This window comes from Hylaeus anthracinus, unplaced genomic scaffold (genome assembly GCF_026225885.1).
Source record: "Hylaeus anthracinus isolate JK02 unplaced genomic scaffold, UHH_iyHylAnth1.0_haploid 11994, whole genome shotgun sequence".
Lineage (NCBI taxonomy): Eukaryota > Metazoa > Arthropoda > Insecta > Hymenoptera > Colletidae > Hylaeus > Hylaeus anthracinus.
Window position 1 is genome coordinate 7,901,040 of NW_026534341.1, and position 20,156 is coordinate 7,921,195.

General features: G+C 46.3%; 1 protein-coding gene across 5 annotated transcripts in view; it reads right to left on the bottom strand.

The window, feature by feature from the left end:
• The window catches only part of LOC128888913 (methylcytosine dioxygenase TET-like), a 117,577-nt gene extending 113,425 nt beyond the window's left edge, over positions 1-4,152 (bottom strand). The window contains exon 1 of one of the 5 annotated variants that reach the window (XM_054146124.1): positions 3,725-4,152. The gene's annotated coding sequence lies outside the window, so the exon portion shown is untranslated. The other 4 variants (XM_054146125.1, XM_054146120.1, XM_054146123.1 and 1 more) reach the window with 4 other exon arrangements.
• Between the last annotated feature and the right edge of the window lie 16,004 nt (positions 4,153-20,156).

Here is a 20,156-nt window from a genome sequence, read left to right on the forward strand (position 1 = left end):
TATCTATTATTCGGGGGAAATTTTGCCCATCTCTATCTTGCGATTAAGATAACGTAATACGCTCGAGCAAATATGTGTGCAAGTATGCAGGGATTAACGATGAAAAACTCAAGCTAAATAAAACGATGCTTTATATGGCTGTGCCTTAAAAACAGGATGCAGGAAATTTGAACTACAATTGGTATCGATCTAACTACAAGTTTGACTCCAACAAGTTAGCCTCCAAAACTGAAGACTTAGATTTTGGAGTACTATAAAATCGGAGCACGAGTACCTGGGGTTAAATATTCAATATTTTTCAACGCATTCTTTCGCTTAACTTGAAACATATAATTATGTACATGAGGTTATCTCGAACGTACGATGAATTATTCTCTTGTACAGAGTGATTCTGGAAACTGGGGCAAGCTATAACATTTCCAGGCGAAGAACAAATAATTAATACTGGGACAAGGTGAAGTCTACAATGAGGATCATCTTGATAATTTTTGTTTATGTTGCAGAGGGTACAAGTGCAATATGGATTTGGTTTCTATTAATCTGATTTATAACGATAATCGTTATACTACTATGTTGTATATACACAGGAAAAATAGCTTGATATTCCACAATAACGAAAATAAATTTGTTTTTTAAAATTGTCTGTGACCTCCAAAGAGTTTTAACATGACCCTCCGACGGGTCGCGACCCACAGTTTAACACCGGAATACTTGAACGTTCAATGTGTAAGTAATTCTACCACAATAAGTATATAACACCCTGTATGAACAATAACCATCTACTAATTTTGCTTACAGAAGAAAAGAATAGATTTACGCAACAAAAACGTATAACTCCATTTGAATATTGCACTTGGTATCGTTGCTCCGTAATAAACAAATGCATTGTCGAAAGATAGTCAACCCCTCTCCGATGCTTCCCCGTACCAATTTTTCCCTCAACCGTGAAAAGAGATTCGCAGCAGAGAATGTAAACAATTAGTAACGAATGCCTAACTTCGCACAAGTAATCAGTGAATGCGGCTCGCAGCTATTCGTCGCTCACGCTTAACTTTGAAGACACAACGTTCACAAACCACCCTTGAAAACAAAAGCAAACCCAGCCAATACTAGGTTTTCGATAATCAACCCTAAAAAATAAAACGGAGCGACGAATAATTGCCAATGCTCGTATTCATCCGCAACATTCACTAACCACGAGCGATTGGAGTACACTTTCACTGACGAATGTGAAGAGACAACATTGGCGACACGTTCACTGATTACTAGGGGTATGCGATGCTATATTATGCATTCACTGTTAAATAATTTACGTTCACTTTGCAGTTCACTTTCACGGGTAACGTAAGCGTTGGAAACGAGCCGCGGTACGTTCCAGTTTCCAGAACCACCCTGTACATCTCGCAACGGGGCAAGGGTACAAAATACTTTCGGGGCTCACTGTGTATAACGTATACGTTTTATCGGAGCACGGGTATAGAAGAGAATGAACGTTAAGAACCTGTTTCCCATACACTACGCGTGGCATCGACGAAGCGTCTGAGCCCCGAGAGCCTCGAAAACACCGGGGAACTCTCGAAGGGATGCACTTTGGCCCGTCACTCGTCTCACGAGACGACACAACGCGTTTTTGTCTGACGCACCGGCGCGAGACTCGTGAAACATTCGCAGCACGATGCGTGCACGCCGTGCTCGAGGACACTACCGTGCATCGCCGCCGGCTAGCAGGAGGCGTTGACGGCAATGGTAGTGGTGGCGGTTGCGACGGTGGTGGTGGTGGTGGCGGTGACGATGGTGGTGGTGGTGGTGGTGGTGGTGGTGGTGAGATTGTGGTAGAGGTGGTGCCGATGGCGATGGCGGTGGTGATGATCGGCGGACGTAGCAAGGAGGCCAGGACGACGGAAACGTGCCGCGGGTAGGAACTTCCGCATGGTCGTTTTCAGGGGGAGGGGGATTACACATCGGACACGCGCCTCTCCGTGTCGTTTGGGTGCTTTTGCTCGACACCGTGCATGTTTCGCTCGGGATATCCCCGAACGGTGTCAACAACAACGACGACGACAATAAAGCATCTCGTGTTCCTGATTTAAAAAACTCTCTTTTTCTTAACACGATAAACTTAGTAAATATTCATTAATTCGGAGTATTTTGTAATTCGTCGACTCATTTCTCATGGTTCAGTCCCGTTATTTAAACTTTCGCTGGCCACCTCCATGCGTGATTTATTACTTTTTAATCTTTGTGTACCCCTCGGCGTTCTTTCGTATACTTGCTCCGCTTTTCTCTCGTTTTCCGTTGTTCGTATTAGTTTTCGGTATCGAGGGGGAGGTTCGTTCCCCGGTGTAAATAAATCAAATTAAATCAAACGAAATCTCGTCGAAGCAATTGGAACGCATCGTTTTACCCAACGGATTCGTATCGTCCGCATCGAACATCCACGGAAACGTTTACTGGCTCACGCACTTACCCTTCTCCTTCCCGGTTTCTTCGGTTGGTCGAGCTGTTTTCTCTCTTTGTTGCGCAGGCTGCGCGCGCTCCGGCTCTGTTTCCGCGCGACGCTACTCTCGCGTCTCTCTCGCTCTCCTTCTTCGTCTCCCTTTCTCTTTCCGTCGGCGAACAGCGTCAGAGAGCAGCGTCAGAGAGGCGAAGAGAGTGGGTTTGAGAGAGGGACAGGGTAGAGAAAGAGAGACGGAGAGCCCGAACGAAAGCGAGAGTGATCCTCCGCGCGCGCTCCCTCCCTCTTGCTGCACACTCCACCCGTCCGGTCGCCCCGTCGCCGTCGCCGTCGTCGCTGTCGCTGTCGTTGCAGCCGCGCAGCCACTGCCGTTGCCGTTGTTCCGCCGCTTACATTCCAAATTTTCCTTTCGAAAAAAGCGAACGTTCATCCACGATCACCGGTATCGACGCGCGACGAACGAACAACTCGCGTCGTGGGAACCGAACGACACTGTCCCCGGTCTACCTTCCCCCCGTATTCTGTCCCTTCGATTCGCTTTCACCGCGAGCTTTCGCTCTTTTTCCCCACTGTTTTCCCGTTTCGTGTCACCGTGCATATGCATATACAACCAGTCACCCCGCGGTCCGTCTTCTCTGACACCCTGAGTGTACCACGCCGGACAAACACGTGTGCTCGGGGCTATCGGTAAACGCAGGCTCGGATTAAGGCATAACCTATCGATGACTATAGCCAAACGGAGCAAGTCCGAGTACCCGCGATTTAAGAATACTTTTGGAGTAATTTATTTTGAAGCAACGGGCTCCAATTTGAATTTAAGTTAGGTTGGCGGAAACAAATTGAAATCTTTCGTTCACTTGTTTGCTCCTTTTGAAAATATGTGGGCCTCACAGTACCTGTAGCCCGAGGGGGTCAAGAATACTCCTAATCCGGCGCCAAGTAAAACGTCTTCCTTTTTCCACCGCACGATCGAGCAATCGCCTAGGAGTTGAGCGTCGACGTCCCACCGGTATATTCGTGTTTCTACTCCACTCACGCACCCACGCACACAAGCGCCACCCGTTCCGTTCCCCTTTCTCTCTCCTTTTTTTCTCTCCCACCGATTCACTCGCTCGCACGCGCTTTCTTTCGTTTATCCACTCGCTCCCCGGGTTGCAACGTTCGAGCTTCACCGTGCACACACACCGTTATCCTTGGTGTAGAGACCGAGTAAAACGTGACGCGAGCAGACGTCGGCCGGCACCGACGACGCACATCAAAACACTATACCTTTGGTTCGGCGGACTGGCCCGTGGTGAGTGTGCTCGCCGCGCGGTGACTGTATGCTCCAAGAGTATTCTTTGTCCGTCCGGAGTCGCAGCTGCCCGCGTTTCGGCCGTCGTCGCGATTCGGGATCGTTCGGCAATTCTCGGATGTCATCCCGTTCGTCTATGGCGGGAACCCAGGATATAACCCAGGACCATCGGGCCGGAAAGGGAAAGGGAAAGGGAAAGGGGAACCCGAGCGTACGCCTCGTGCACGGTCTCCCTCTCTTTCTCTCACCCTATCTCTCTCCCGCCCTTCTGTCTGCGCCGAGAACAAACGAGCGAGACGCCAAACGGCGGGAGAAAAAGAGAGAAAACCAGAGGGAGAGGTAAGCGAGTTAGTTGACCGAGTACAAGACGGAGTACGAAAGATTTCGATGCGTTTCGTGTGACGGCCGAGAGGGGGACGATCGCGGGGATGGACGGATGGCGGAGGCTGCGCAGGCGCATTCGCGGACGGCCTGTGCAACCCCTCGCGCGATGCCTAAGCAACAAGGGGATGCTGCGAACCTGCTTCGACCGAAAGCGAACCTCTCGCCTTCTTCGGTTTCTTCTTTTTCGCTACGCACTCCGCTCGCAACATTCTTCGTTTCCTCGCGTTGCTCGCGATTGCGCAATCCTCCTCGTATGAGAATCCTGTTATATTTCGACGGAATTCTGATTAATCCCTTTGCGTCCCAAGTTTCGCTGAACATTTCTTCTATGTTTGTCATGGTTAAGATTCTATCCATATTATGTACATAAGAATTTTCTAACACAATTTTTATTTAAACCAAAAGTTCCACATAATACAAAATGTACTATTTTCATGGCATATCAAGTACCTATTTCAATCGTGCCAGGAGAAAGAAGTTCCATTGGCCGTCGCCGCGTCGATTGCTTACGGTCGAGCAGGTCGCCTTCACGATCGTCGTGCAAAGGGGTTAATCGGGTTCGGTAACCCAAATTTCGGGTACGAACACCCAGCCACAAAGCGGGCAGAGAGGACCACCGTTTGCCGCGCGTGTCGCCCGTAACGCTTCCTTACCTCCGTGATCTCAGCGGCGAGTGACAGACAGGCAACTCCTGGGGAAGGGTTAGAGCTCGCCTCCGGGCCCGAAAAGTCGTTGATATCGAATCCGAGAGGCTCGTCGAAATAAATCGTTAGCGACAACGAAGGGGAAACCGAGGAAGAGCGTCGTATCTCGGGACGCGGATTGGTTGGCAGGAGGTCGGTAGATCTGGGGGAAGCAAAGCCACGTTTTACGAGTTTTTTTTACGAGTCCCGGAAAAGAAACTCGGTGGCTCACAAATTGAACTCTAATTCCACGGGAAACGCGTGGATCGCGCTCGCGCAAAACGTCCCGAGGCGAATTTGGGACACCGGATACATTTTTCGGCTCTCCGAGTCATTCACAACTTTTTTTAAAGGGAACCAACGTATCCATACATCTTGAATCTCATGACCCATTTTCTTCCGAGTGATTTCAGTCACATTTAGCATGGGAACTCAATTAATAATCATAGTATAATTTTCCGTATCCTAACTCTTTAGGATTCATTTAAAAAACGCCAACATTTTGCCTCTCCACGGCCTACTATTTCCAATAATTAATGTTCCACTGTATGTTGATTGCCTATTCCTTCGTGTGAATTTCCAAATTCGCATGGAACGATGCATACAAGAATCGATCGTCGATCGCGATGAAAAAAATTCATCGAAGGATCGGAAGACACTGCTCCTAAGTGGCCCATGAGGGTATCCTCTATCACCTACCGAGCAGTTTGATGTTTACCCAAGGTGACGACACGGAACAGACCGCGGATACGGGTTGATTTTTTTTTTAACAAATACCCCTGTGACTGGCAATGTGGGTATATTCAGAGAATTTTAAACTCGCCTGTTAAGACAGATGTCGTTTAACTCGGACGCATAGTGCGCGCTGGTTAAGCATCACTCTTTATACTCCAACCACGTCCCTCGAGTTCGAATAGAGGTTGAAAATAACATATGCACCCTGAAACTCTTAAACGATTATTTCTACGAGAAAAGATTGCTGAGAATTTTCTGCTATTAAAAAATGGTTCGATAATAACACGAATTATTCAAACTACTTAGAGTAGTCGTTTAATCTTCATCTGACTCATAAATCCGTCGCGTGACAGTGATTATAGCGCGAGTTACACGCTTAATTAATCGGGCTCGTCCCTTCGAGAGAAGATAACGTGAAACTCCGCGTCGCTCGAAAGTCAAAGGGTTGGAACTTGCGGCTCCGCGTAAACTTCCCTGTTGACTGGGCTCTTTGAAAAAAAAAGAAAAAAACAGAGAAGGAAAAACACCAGCGGAACACCAGTGCGGTAAAACGATGCTGAGACTCGTCCCGGTGGAAAGTTCTCGCAGTTGATTTTCCCATGCGACGTCAGGGACGCATTTAATCGAGAACACCGCGGAGACGGATCGCGAAACATTCAGTGGATGATGGTAGGCACCCCGTCGCGATTAACATAACAATAGTTGGCCCATGCAGATAGAAATTAATGCGGTTTCTTCTAGGAAGGGACACGGAACCGGTACAAATGATGATTAAAGTGGTGCATGATTTTATCAGAGTGACGAAGAAAATCTCAATCTGATACGAGTAGATTTTAGTTGTTATAATTATTTTCAAATTACAGTTGAAGAGTGACAAGAAGTTTAGCCTGGACAAAAAAGAAGGTGACGATGGTGCCATTATCCCGATATAATTTTGCCCATATCTGTTCTTCCTCAGAAAACGCTCATCAATGTCAGCGCCATCCGAGTCCTATTGTGTCCCGACAAGTGTTCGATATATTTGATTACAGGGATAAGAGCCTTGATGTCCCGCAGTGACCAAGTTAAAGAATCTGACTATATTTCTCTGTAAAAGGATCGTTCACTCATCTTTTACTACAACTTCGTTACTTTTAAAATCAGTTGTCGTTAATTGTTTCAGTGTTCTGGGTAACTCAAGTGGGTTCCACGTGTTAGGGTACACCTCATACAATTCGCAGTGTCGAGATTTCGCCGACAACCATCAGGAATCACGGACTTTTTCCTTACTCTCGGAGCACGAAATTCGTCGGAACAGATGCGACTTTGGCCGTACAATAATGTCGAAATAAATCAGTTTATCGAGACCAGGTAGGTGGTGGGAACCTCCTCGGCTGTACCTACAACGGCCATAGGAGCATTATGTGTTGCGTTCGATCAGTGATTCTCAATCCACGGGGGCACACGGTTGAGGACCCCCGAACGAAAACGAGGGACGTGTTCCTCGACGTGTGACAAATGCACCCGCGACTCAAAAGCGTTCGTTCGTGACGTGCACGCGTGTGCTTCTGTTTCAGATAGTAGATGTTCGAGAGTAAATGCTTCGGTAGAAAATATTTTATTTTACTTTGCACCGAAAAGATGATCGATGATGATTTTTTGAAGTACAGTGCTATCCAAACTAAAATTAAGCAAAATATATTAGTCTTCAGTCATTGGGAGAAACTTATAATTTAGCGAATTGGTCAATTGAAAACCTTTGGAATGAATCGTTCGGATTAGGTTAATCCACCGCGAAAGAATTCAGCAGAGAAACCCTGACGCAAGGCTCGTTCTTGATCTTCCTTTGCTACCTGACATTTCGAGCTTCGACTGGCCCGATATTTGCCATAGGACAAAATCCGCCAGAGATTTTATCTGTCCCTTGGATTCCTTCCAATATCGATCCAAACGGGTCGCGAAGTGGCAGCTGCCTCGCTGGTCGCAAACTTCATTAAGATCGAGTATCATTTAATAAGTTCGAAAGGAGCGTAATAACCGCCGCGTCGCGACGCTGTATTTCCTTCGTAGTCGAAGGACGCTTCGTTGACCGATATTAATTTCCCGCAAACCATGACCCAGATCGAATCGATAGCATAAATTTTAGAGGGAAAGCGTCTTTTTTGGAGTGGGTTGCTCGTCACCCGATTTAAATATTAATCGATGTATGAATCTTTCTGTACTTAAAATCAGAGATGGTCCTTGTTTCGGTAAATTGGGACGAGAACATCTTTGCTTTGACCCTCTTTGAGTATCTTCGAGTATGGTACCTTCTACGGAACAAAAAATTCAAGAGTTATATAAATCAAAGTTAAAATTTCCATCCAATATCCTCCGATGAAAAGGCTTCACCAAATATGAGCATGTAATTCTTGTGCATGCATTGCGTGCTCCCAAGCGTGTCTCACGGAACGAAGTCTCCGGAGTTGGAAGGCATCGAAGTCCCCGGGTCCCGCGTCCACGAAACACCGTGGCTCCCTGTGAAAATCTGGCCAATCTTCTCTTGCTTAATTCGACGCAGGAAAAGCTGCCTCATCGATTCGTGTGAGGCTGGAACACGCACGGCTATGGTCCGTGTGCCATGTGCGCGGGACAAATACAGTGGCCAAAGGCAGCTGCAACATCGTGACACGCGTCTATTGTCGGCGAGCCGTGGCATCAAGAAATGAAAAATCGCCCTCCACACACATGCACACACACACACACACACACATCCCTGCACACCGTGTCTTTGCCCTTTTCTCTCGGATGTTCACCTGGACCGCGAAAGATTCTTTTTTGGGGAAACACGAACGACGAGCTCTGTAAAATCCTGAAACGTTCCTCTAGGTATTGTGCGCGACAGTCTATTCCCGTGTGAACCTGAGCTGAATTTCTTCCAAATTTTTTGTCCATTTACCTGATCGTTAGGGTTGTCATTATCGAGGAATTAAAAAGATGGAAGTTATGAAATTGAACTTGGACGAATTTAAAAAATGAAAATATTCTATGCATTCAATTGTTCGCTATAGGTTGTTCTTAGGTGGATACGAAGTATTCCCCTTTCGGTGTCCATAAAAAAATGTTTCGTATAGCGAGGGTTAATACTTAGTGGCTACAAACGTTGCTTTGCCTTCGGTAGAAAGTTTGTAATATTTATCAGAATATTCTCCGTGTATTTCTGAAATAATTTTTTGAGTTTCCGAGTCGGCAGGAGTTGGCGTGTGGGTAAATAATCTGGAATCAATGCGTCGCGATGACAGCAGAGCGACGGTGCGACGACACGGTCGACGGTCACGCGCGTTTCACCTAACCCTCGGTTGATTTTCCACCGCAGAGGGTGGTCAACGCCTCGACGGTGGAAGAAAAGAGCATTTAACCCCTTTCCGATAGGGCACCGCGGTAATTCAGAGGCAGGCTACTCCACTGAAGAGGGCACGCGCTAGCTATCCGGAACACCAGGACCCCCGATTCGGTCCTACACCTAAACCAACCCCTGCACCCTCGCATCGGGGCCACTCCGTCGACGAATTCACTGACTTTTCAGCGACTGCGACACCCTTTTTCACCCCTTGGCGCAAGGTGCCTCCACTCGACGTCGTGACGGCGGATTGCTCGCCACCATTGTGTCGGCTGTCTTGTGATTGCGTATACTAGCCAAAACTGTTGTTCTACTGGTCATTAGTGGTCCCCAAAAAATTATAATTATCGAAAAAGTGAATTCACTGTTCAAAATTTGTATTCGTAGCTTATATCACTTTCGCGTTATTATTATCTTCGAATATCCATTGCTTATTTAATGGCAATTTGCCTAAGCCAGAAGTTTCATTTTGCTAATGCTTTCACCGAGGACGCGGACGTTTCGCAACGACTCTATTTTTAGGTTCTGTGAGTAATCTTTCGAATCTGTCGACGTTGCATTCCAGGTTGCAATTAATGCCAACGGTCCCGGAGTAGCAGGATCAATATTTTCTCCTACTTAGGCCGGCTCATCGTTCATCGGAAACATCTGTCGTAGCGTAGGTATAAAGCACACGTACCTTCTCGGCTCTCCAGCCACTCGAGCTGCTTCTGTGTATTGTCCTACATACCTTTGCTCGATATTCGTCTTCGCTCCTTTATCAAGATTTAAATCAGTGTCTTCGACGTTGGAGCTTCGCTGCGTTTTTTACCTGTCGTAATAGAAATCCCACTGGATGATCTTTCTTTAGATTAAAATAATAGCTAAAATTACTCCTAAAAAATCACTTCTTGAAATTTGGAGAGGGATTTAGTAATCTTGTACATGGTTATATTTCACTCCCTTCGGGTTGATGCAAGGTACATTTGGTAATTTCAGTACCTTTGCTCTTAGCTTCCCAACATACCTCGGATAATTGGTCGATGGCTGCCATAGTGTGGCACGGTTCAATTATTCCAGTGTCGTGATCACGATGGGTGCTCGCCACAGTTTCGTGCACGTTTCTCGCGTCATTGGGCAAGTATCCTCCAAAATTAGCCGTCTAGTCAGGGTCGATGATTTTTCCAGGGTTCCCTGGCCACGGTGTGTCAACAGCTGTCCCAAATTTCCGTCCTGCTCTGGCTTTTTGCCCGCTGTTTGATTTTTCTCGACTGACGCGTCCCCCCCACCACCAAGGATCAAGCACGCGCCTCTTCCTGTAAGAACTGACCGACAGAGAATGTGTAATCCCCGTTCCTCCCCAGGATCTTCGTCTTTCTCTAGGCCTCCAAACCACCTTTTCTTTTTCCTTCTCGGATCTTAGTCTCGCGTTAGACTGAGGATCGCGGCTGCGTTTCCAACTCGGAAGCCGTGCCATCTGGGGCCTATTGGATCGCAGGATCACTGGATCATGGGATACAGAGTCTTGTTTCGATAGGAGAGAGCGCAGATGCGAGGAAGTTGCCACGGTGAGTTATTGCCACGGTAGAGCCTCCATTATCCGTACTAATAGGGAGACAACACGGCTGAGGGAATTTTTGGGTACCAGGACTCTCAGGTTTCATGATCAGCAATCGTAATCGATAAACGAACTGCGTCTCGTGGTACTTTATTCTGATTGTAAATGGCATTAAATGGTTCCCAAAAATTAAAGCATAAGTAATCTAAATAGTGTTTCTCTAAAAGAGTGACTCTTCTTGTTTTTGAGATAATGAATTTTGAAAATTCATAACTGTGGCATAGTTTGTCTAGTGACACTTTAAATAATGTATATGTATATCGTCACATTTGATTATGTGCATACGGCACTGTAATTAGTGAGGTGCAATAAAACATGAGATACACCTGAGGACAAATTAATTTGCTAAATGAGATATTGCCGAAAGCAGCCCACATTGTGTACACAGCTGGGCTCATCGCATTATTGATGCACGATGATACTCTTGGTAATATACATGGAATTTTTAACTCTTGAACAGCCTCCGCGTTGATTAATTGCACAATATTTTTGACAATAACTTCTGTTGACGAATGTCAAGATCTAAATAATAATAGCGGAATCGCGTAGTTCGTTCGGAATGCTATAAATTCTTTTCGATTCCGTGCCAAACTCTGTTGTTGAATTTAACGGTACACCGTGGCCCAGTAAATCCCGTATGGGGTTGAAATCGACACAAGACTTTCCACCTCTGTTCACTCCCTTGGCTATTTCCGTGAAATATAGATATTAACCTTTCGCGGTCCAATGAACGTTTCCCATTTCGGGAAATCGGAATGAATTAAACGGCAAAAAAGTTGGCCGTCTCATACATGCGCGCCATTCGACCGGAGATGGGCGAAACTCTTATCTAGACAAACATTTTAATGAAAAGCTGACTGATGAATAATTGTTCATTTGTCTACTGAAACTAAAAAAGAACATAGCAATCGGACATCTACAAGTTTATAGTATACTATAAAGGCTCAGCGCAAGGGGATGATAATAGTACTCCAACTACTTTGATATTCTGAACCTTACATTAATTTGTTCGCAGAACATAATGCTATCATATCGAGTTTCAAAGCCTGATAATTGTCCTGGACATCCTTAGGTTCTCATATGATTCAAGGAATTATGCACGGTACAACAACTCTAATGATTCGAGACCTAAGTAAATTAATCCACAGGTTCTAGTAATACCAAAGTGAATTATCCAGCAACTATGTATCGACATTGCGCCGGAGCGAGTGGCCAAAGTGAGAGGTTAATACAAACCTGTGCCACGTAGGCAAACATAAGTGGTTTATCGTTTCAAATCTCAACCACTAAGAACACCAGAGGAGGTCTAATTAATTCTATATCCCAAATAGCAGAAGCATTAGAAGTCAAGCATTATATTCTTCGGAAGGTATTTAAGAGTCCTAAAGCATCCCAGACCTCAGCAAATTAATCCACAGCATCCAACGATACCAAACCGAGTTCCAAAGCTTGGCAATTATCCTTGACATCTATATTTTTTAAATGCAATTCTTGCATGCTCTCCAAGATCCAAAGAACGGAATCCTCCAACGTCTAACGATACCAAACCGAGTCCTCGAGTCCAAGGAGCATGTATCGACATGAAGCCCAAGAGAGTGGTCAAAGTGAGAGGCAAAAGTCGCGCGGGTAGCGCGGCACCCAAGGCAGCTAGGCGAACCAGAATCGCGCACACATCATCCCCAAGAGCGGCGCCTCTTTCCTGTGCGTACGTGCGCCCGCGCGCAGGGTGCCCACGTCCCTTCTTCTCCGTCAGGAGGTTCGTCTCTACGCACTCGACTCGACGCACCGTCGAGCGGGAGTCTGCGATCAATGCGTGGCACTGGCACCCGTCGTCATGACGACGGTGCGCGCCACGCACAGCGAACGAACGATCCGCCTCGATCGTGCGTAAGTGCGTGCTCGGGGAACCCCGCTACCGTGCTCATCTGTGTGGGTAGATTCGTGCAAAGGGCACGGGTCGTGACGCGCTCAACTTTGCGCAACCGAGGATCCGTGCTGTGTTTTCAGAAATGCACTCGAACTCGGTGGTTTTTGGGGCCAAGTAGCCCCGACACACTCTCGAATCGGAGCCAATCGAACGTCTGCGATATCTGGTTTTTTGTTGTAGAAAATGAGAGTTAGGATTTGAGTATCGATAGGAAATTTTGGGTATTTTAGGGAGGAATTTTGTTTTGTTGACAGTTTACGTGTGTAATTTAGGTAGAACATGGTCAGTTACTGATTTTCTAGCTGACGAATATTGAATGTCGCAAGTTTAAGAACACCACTGTTCTGGTTTGCTAATATAGAATCTGTAGATGGACTCGCATCTTTGATTAGAAGGACTCTATCGATAATCTTCGAAAGAGATTTTCAGTTCAAAAATTTGAAAGAAATATTCGGAGCACACCTGAGTACCAAAAAAGTTACCTTTATTTTACCTTTACTTTATGGAGGGTTGAAATCCAGCTCTTCGTCCAGGATCGGTTGTCGCGTTTATTGTTTCTAAAACTGTTGGGCTTGCATGCTAAGCGCGCTAAAAATAAAAAAAAATCCTCGGTTTTTCACACATCCCTACGCATTGGACACGCAAACGGCGGTGCGACAGGATTGTAGGCGTACACGTGCGTAAGCACGGAGGCTCGGAGGCGCATGCGCGCGGAACACTCACACAGAAGATCCTGCGGGCCACGAGGAGAGCCTCATAGAACCGCGTGTACGGAGGCGAGCGAGCGATCGATGCCCCGCAAACTTCTGGACGGAGCGCGGCAACGAGCACGTGGCACGTGTGTACGTATCTATATATACTGCCGACCGTACACACCTCCACGCGACCGAGGAAAAAACCAGAGGAGAGAGAAAGAGACGCGAGTTCCAGCTTCCGGGTGCCGGTCCCTCGCCTTCAGGATGCGCGAAACCGAATTCTCGGCGACGCTGCTAAATAGTCCACTAGCTTCATGTTTCAGTCGAAAAATATTCTTTACCAGGCTGATATTTTGCACATTTATTTCAATTATGGTACGTGGTGGTAGGCAATTTTCCGTTTGTTCCGAGCCAGTGGCAAACAACCCCATTCGCTGTCGAGAAAAGTAGAATAAAGGGAACTCATTGTAAAATATATGTATATATGAATTTAATTCGACATCCTGTTGGAAATATCCATTTTTTAAAAAGTCACCTATGGAATCGAGTGGTATGATAAAGACAAGGTTCGTTTAAAATACCCCATTGTTGTTCCAATCCTCACGATAAGCTTTCAAAGTTTAGCCATTTATTTCTGAAACACCTGGTATAAAGAAAATACAGTCTTCGCGTCACGGAAAAACGTCTGTATCGATTGAGATGAAACTTGGAGCGTATCTATAGGGTAGACGGAGAATCTAAGTGACATCGCAGGATTCGTGGCCGAGAGGTGGGCGTTGCGTAGAGTGACGACCATAAAACGCACGATATCTTGCACGCCGTTGCTCTTACAGCAAAGACGCGCAAAACGAGAGCTGCAGCAAATGAAATTTGGAAACTTTTCTTCCCTATACGAATTTTCGATAGAATCGGCAGTAACGGAGATATCGACCCGACCCTTCCCGCCTTTAATACCCCACGAGGGTGAGGAGCTAGCAGAGCCCTGCTTACTCGTGCTCCAGAAAATAAAACGGGAAACGGGTATCAGGAAGCTGCACGGTCATTTTTCCATTCCGACAGTATTTTATGCAATAATAATTAACCTTGTGTATGGATAATTTTCTAATTAATAATAATAAATCAGACGTAAATATTCTAAGGGCCTCGATTTTCAAAACAATTGTTTGCAATTAATTCTGTAAATCACGTTGCTATATTCTTTACTTTCATTTTTATCTTACAGGATATTAACCAATCAGACCACAGAGTAGAAAAAAACTCAACTTAAAGAGTCTGAAAAACGTTGATTTTGACAAGCTAGATCGAAAAGTTGGATCGCGGAAAGGCGATCTTCTCTGGCGAATGTTAGGATCAAGGAAGCGGCTCCAGGGGACCAGGATGATCGCATTTACACGTCCACGATGGTTGTCGGAACGTTGGTTGCAGACGGTGTTCGCAGGGTGAGAGCGAAACGGCGCGCAGCCAGCGGAAGGGTCTCGGATGGAAGGGCGTAGGCGTGGAACAAGAGGAAGAGGACCCCAACCAAAAGCAAAACACAAGACCACGGGATGTTTCGGCTAAGCGGAAAGGGTTTATAGAGAATTGGGGTATCTCGTAAACTTGACCTATCTGACCGCGCGCTTAGGACATTGTGCACGGCGCCAGGGAAGCGGAAGTGGGTCAAATTAAATATTAACGGGCTCAGTCGAAACCTGCGTAGTGGCCCGTGTTTTCACGAACCGAGGATTCCGCTGGATCGAATCGATTAAACATTCTGGATGACTTCACTACGAGCGAATTAGATCGTTTTTTAATCGATGATGGTGGTTGACGCAAGGGGTTGTTTTTAAGATTTTAGGATTCAGGAGGCAATTTCTCGGTTTGAAATTGATGGACACTGTATTTTTGTTACTTGCAGATTAATCCATAACTGAGTTGCTTCGATTGACTTCATTTTGCTTAAGTTTAGTAAAGTATGAAGTGAAAAATTGGGAAAATACAAGCGACTGTACATTTGGGCATCGATGATCGGCGCGAAAATCGATCGCAGACCGAATTCTTTTTCCGGAAAGCTCCGGTTGAAGGTAATAAAACCGCGCGTCGACGCACCGGCAGAAGCGGCAATGGATGAACGAAAGGGTTAGGTTCGAGATTAAAAGGAAGTCAGCCCCTTCGCCCCGCCCTGCCTCCCTCCGCGTCTCTCCATCAATCACAATTATATCCTCTCTCTCCCCTGCTATCGTTCATAATTACTGCTCGTGACTTTATCCCGGCGCTCGACATTGCTGCTGCCGGACCGGGGCCGCGCATCGTTCCGCTCCGCTCAGCTCCACTCCGCTCCGAACCAGGATCGTCGATAAAGACGGGATAGATGTGATAAGAGCGAACGAAAGAAAGCTATACGAGGAACCAGCAAAACGTGAACATTGTTAGGAAGACTTCAGTATTTGCAGAAAAAAGAGATACCTCGCTTAATGATCAAATTCTTGTACCAGAGAGCATTCTGGTTAAAGAATTTAATGTTAAGACTGTACTGCCAAAAATTTCAGCAAGGAATTTTTCAAACCGAATATTCCCTAGCCGTACGAAGTAGGAACGAACCGACGCACTTGGGTATGTGCTTCATAAATTCGATTTCCCGAAGCAGTGCACGTGAAAAGAAAAAACTAATCGACTCCAATCATCGGAGATGAAAAATCCATGGAACGTGGTTGCATCAGCGTCCGACGTTATTGGTTTTCCCAGATTTCGACTACAGAAGTAATGCGATCGATTTTCCGGGCGTATAGAGTTTAATACCGCGGAGATTTTCTCCGTTTGCGGAGGTGCGGGTTTCTGAAAATAACTATACGTCTTACTTTTCTCGTGACGTCGTGGAATAATCAAGGCTGAGGGAAAAAAGGAGCGGAAGGAGCCGGGATTTCTAGAGCGTTTTGTGAAAGAAGGAAGGATAAAAATCGTATTTCAGAGGCGGAGCCGCGTCGCGGGGATTTCTTCTTTCTTTCTCTGATTGCGTGGTAACGGGGAGTCGATGAAAAATAAACGGGGAGGGAATAAATAGGACACGGTAATGAACGATACGTAAAAGTTGTTTTATTCTTGCGCAATCCGTCGATGATTAACGCCTGACAATAGGGGAAAAAACGAAGGGCAGGTGGATGGATAGAGCAAGGAAATTCGTCTACTTCTTTAATCACTGGGCAATTTAATTGATCGGCAAAGAACTGAGCCTAACTCGAGGGAGCATTAACCCCTCACCACACGAGGTATCATGTGTGCTTCTACACCTGGCTATCCATATGTTTTTATTTAAATTCTGTTCATACATCCTATATATATCAATTTGATAATATTTTAGCACCGGTTTCATAAGGTCTTACAACAAGGTCTAAGTATATAAAATATTTATACAAACATACACTTGGAAACATTAAACCTAACATTTAATTTAAACAAATTTCTTCAATAGACACAGGGGATTATGAGAACATTTCCGAGACTGACGAATATTCATGGGATTGACTGTATATTATTAATAAGTTCCGAATGGTTCCAAGCACGTTCAATTCAGAGTTTTATCACGTCATCCTGCAAACTTCGTCCAGAGAAAATCAAGCGATTCCCACCCCCCGGAAGCGAAATGCCACCGAATGGAAAGGAAACGCGTAAGCCCGCGCACGATCCTTCAGGACAAATCGCGGTCCAAGAAACGAGCTCCGGAAACTCGACGTTTTCCGCTCGCGGCCGCTCCTCGAGATGCGAAAACCTCTGCAGCTCGCAGGATAATTGCGCGCGCTGATATACGGTTGGCCTATTACCGCGAGAGAATGTAATCTAGAGGGTGTTCTACTCGAAACAGGCTACACAATTATCCCCTTCATCCGTCACAATAGGAACGAACGTTTCGTAGGTAGTCGTAAGTGTGTTTAAACGGCGAACTTGTCGCGGAAACAGAAAGACTCTTGAGGGAGATCGGGTTTAAAATAAATAACGTTCTGAGTTTGCAGAGGTAGGTGACAGATAAAATTCGATTCACAAGTCTTTAGAACTTTTCGGTGTATAATTAGAATTTTCAATTTACATCTAAATGAATCAGAAACTTTAATACGTATCGGAATATTTACAATGCTTCCATCCGTAGCTCAGATCCACGACAAGTCAGCAGGTCTCAAGGGTCTTCCCTGAGACAAGAATTGATTTTCTCGGTGAACCGCAGATATTTAATAAGACCATCGACTTTGAAAAGGAGGCTCGCGATCGTTGACACATCTCCGTTTGTTTTCGTGTCGCGACGACTGAATGAGATAATTAGGTGGGCCGTTTCGAGTGGGACACCCTGTATACTCTTCTCGAGGAGGCAACTTCACCCCTAACTCTGTCCTCGTCCGCCTCGAGGCTCCAGCTCGCTCCTGCTCCTCGGTTCGGGCATCGGGGGTGCGTGCGCTAGCTAGCGAGCGAGCGAGCGAGCGCCCTTCGACGCGGGGTGCGTGCGCGCATATAAATGGAAACCCTTCAAGTAGCCGCGGTACCCGCGTTGCCATCCACCTCGTGTGCGTGTACCCCTCTCTGTACGCACTCTTGGATTACCATGGAGCAGAACAGAGGGGTGTCGCGGGGGTTGGTCGTCGGGGCGAGGGGTTGGCGACGACGACGATAGTGTACGTTGCCAGCTAGCGATGGGCATTCGATCCTCCTCCTCGCAAGCTTCCGAGCAACTCGAGCCCAAGGCGAACACCCAACGAACGATATACTCAGTTGACAGAGTTTAATGATATTAACAAAGATGTTTAAAAAAAAATTCTTGTGTGATGTAACTAAAAGTTCCTATAAATAGAATGTGGTTTAAACATCTCAAACAGTATTAGTGTACGTTTGAGTACACTAGTGTACATTAGTGTACATAATACTTACCTGCATACGTTTTATAAATAAGAAAAGTTATAAATAGATGTAGTAAACATATATATTTTCATACTCATTTAATAAATATAGTTTATAAAACGCAAGTACAATAAGTATAACTAAATAATTTGTCACTTTAAATAAATACTCCGATACTCTCGATGGAGTTGATCAGCTGGCTTTCGAGAAGCTGACGGAACCTTTCGATAGAAAAATGATAGATTCGAAACCGTGGAGGCAGGAGCACGGGACTTTGGAACCATTTTCGGCGACGATAGTGAACGCCTGGAGCTAGTTGGCCCATTCGATTCTCCCTCCCACAAGTTTTCGAGCAATTTGATCCCGGGACGAAGACCCGGCGAATAATATTTGAAATTACGAGTGTTTGAAAGTCTCGAAAGTTTCGGAACCGAAGTTACCAAGTTCCTTAATGAAAGTAGCCGGGGCCGAGTGTCGCCCGGTTATTGGAATACATTGGAACAGGCAATAGCAGCGAAATCCTTGAACGCGTGCTAAACTTATTGTTTACGGAAAAAGAAATTAAAGAGATGAGGGAGGTGATATTTGTTACTCTTAGCAGTACTTTTATGGTTTCTTTGAAGACCGGCTGCCTTTCACAGGCTCGTCAAACAATTTTCTATATAATTTAGAAACAGATCATCCTCCATTTAACACAAGAACTTGTCCATCGCACATCGTTTAAACACGTACGGATCCCTAATACTCGAGGCTGTACAGATGAATACAACAAATTTTCTTGCAAAGACAAGGTGTTTTCCACCTCGACACGGTCCACCCGGGGTCGTAATTACGGGGATGCTTGGGAAGGACTCGAGGCGTCTTGAGGCCATCGCTAGTTGCAGCTAGGACGAGGGTGGGAAGCGCGTAGAGCACAAGTGCACGTAGATAGTCGATGTAGGTGCGTTGCACGAGCGCTTACGTGCCTAGAAATTCACCCCTTTTTTTCTGCTCTCTCGCAGGTGGCGAGGGGATGATGAGGGAGGGCTCGTCGGTGGCGGAGGGGGCGCATGCAAGAGGAAGAGGGAGGGCCTCGAGAGTGAATACGGCACACAGAGCGGCACGCACAAGTACACCGTTTCGCAGAGTGGAACGAAATCTATAGCACGCACTTACGCGGCCGAATATGCGTGTACGCGTGCACGCTCCCGCCGCACCCCGAGGACACCAACAGCGAGAGAGAAGGAGAGCTTTCAATTTTTCCTGCTCCCTTCGCCTGGCAGCCGGAAGCCGAGATTCTCGCCGAGGAATACTCACCCGGTAGGAGCAAATTTTATTTCCAGCGAAAATTAGAAGCGAGTCTTGTGCTTGGTTTTCTGTTTAAAAAATTCATTTGGTTAGCAGTCTTCACGCTTCACCTACTGGTTTATTCGTGGGCTTTTCAATGTCAGTCAATTTCAAGTTGTTGGTTGGTCAGTTTCAGAAAATAGACAAGGATATACCTAGCAGGAGCCCTAGGAAAGGACTCTTCTGCCTCGTAAACTCTTTCTAAATAGAGTAGCAGTCTAAGTGCTGACAAATAAGCGAAAGAAAAATCGTCACCAAGAATCGATAGCGCTCACACAGAGTAACTGATGTGTAAAATTTGAAGCGAATCCACCGAGAGGTGCAGGATCGCTTCGAATTTGAATAGAGTCCTCCTCAGTGACGTCGAGTTCCTCGTTCCGCGAAATCGGCCCGAGCGCGCTCGATTCCGCCCCCGGGACGCCTATGTCGAACGCGCCAAAGGAACCACGGATCGATCGTTACAATCGTCGTCGACTTTCTACATCCTTACTCTCGCGATCCCGCCTACTTCGATTCCTCTCCTTTGGAATTATATCGGGACGCGTGTACGCGTTTTCCGTAATTAATGGGGGTAGGCGGGGGTTCGCTCGATAACGCGGCCAAGACCCGAACGAACCTAACCGAGGAGCCTTGGCGGAGGGTTGAAAACCCGAACGATCGTAAATGCCGCGTAAAACGAAGGGTGGTGCGTGGCCTCGCGGGCGAGAAAATTCCGCGCATCCTGCGCGTGTCTGACCTCCTGGCAGTTACCCCCCCCCCCTCTTCCCACTCTCGCTCCCACCCCATCCCTTTTAGCCGGCTCTTCGACCCTCCCCCGTCCCTCCTTTTGGTCCTTTTTACAC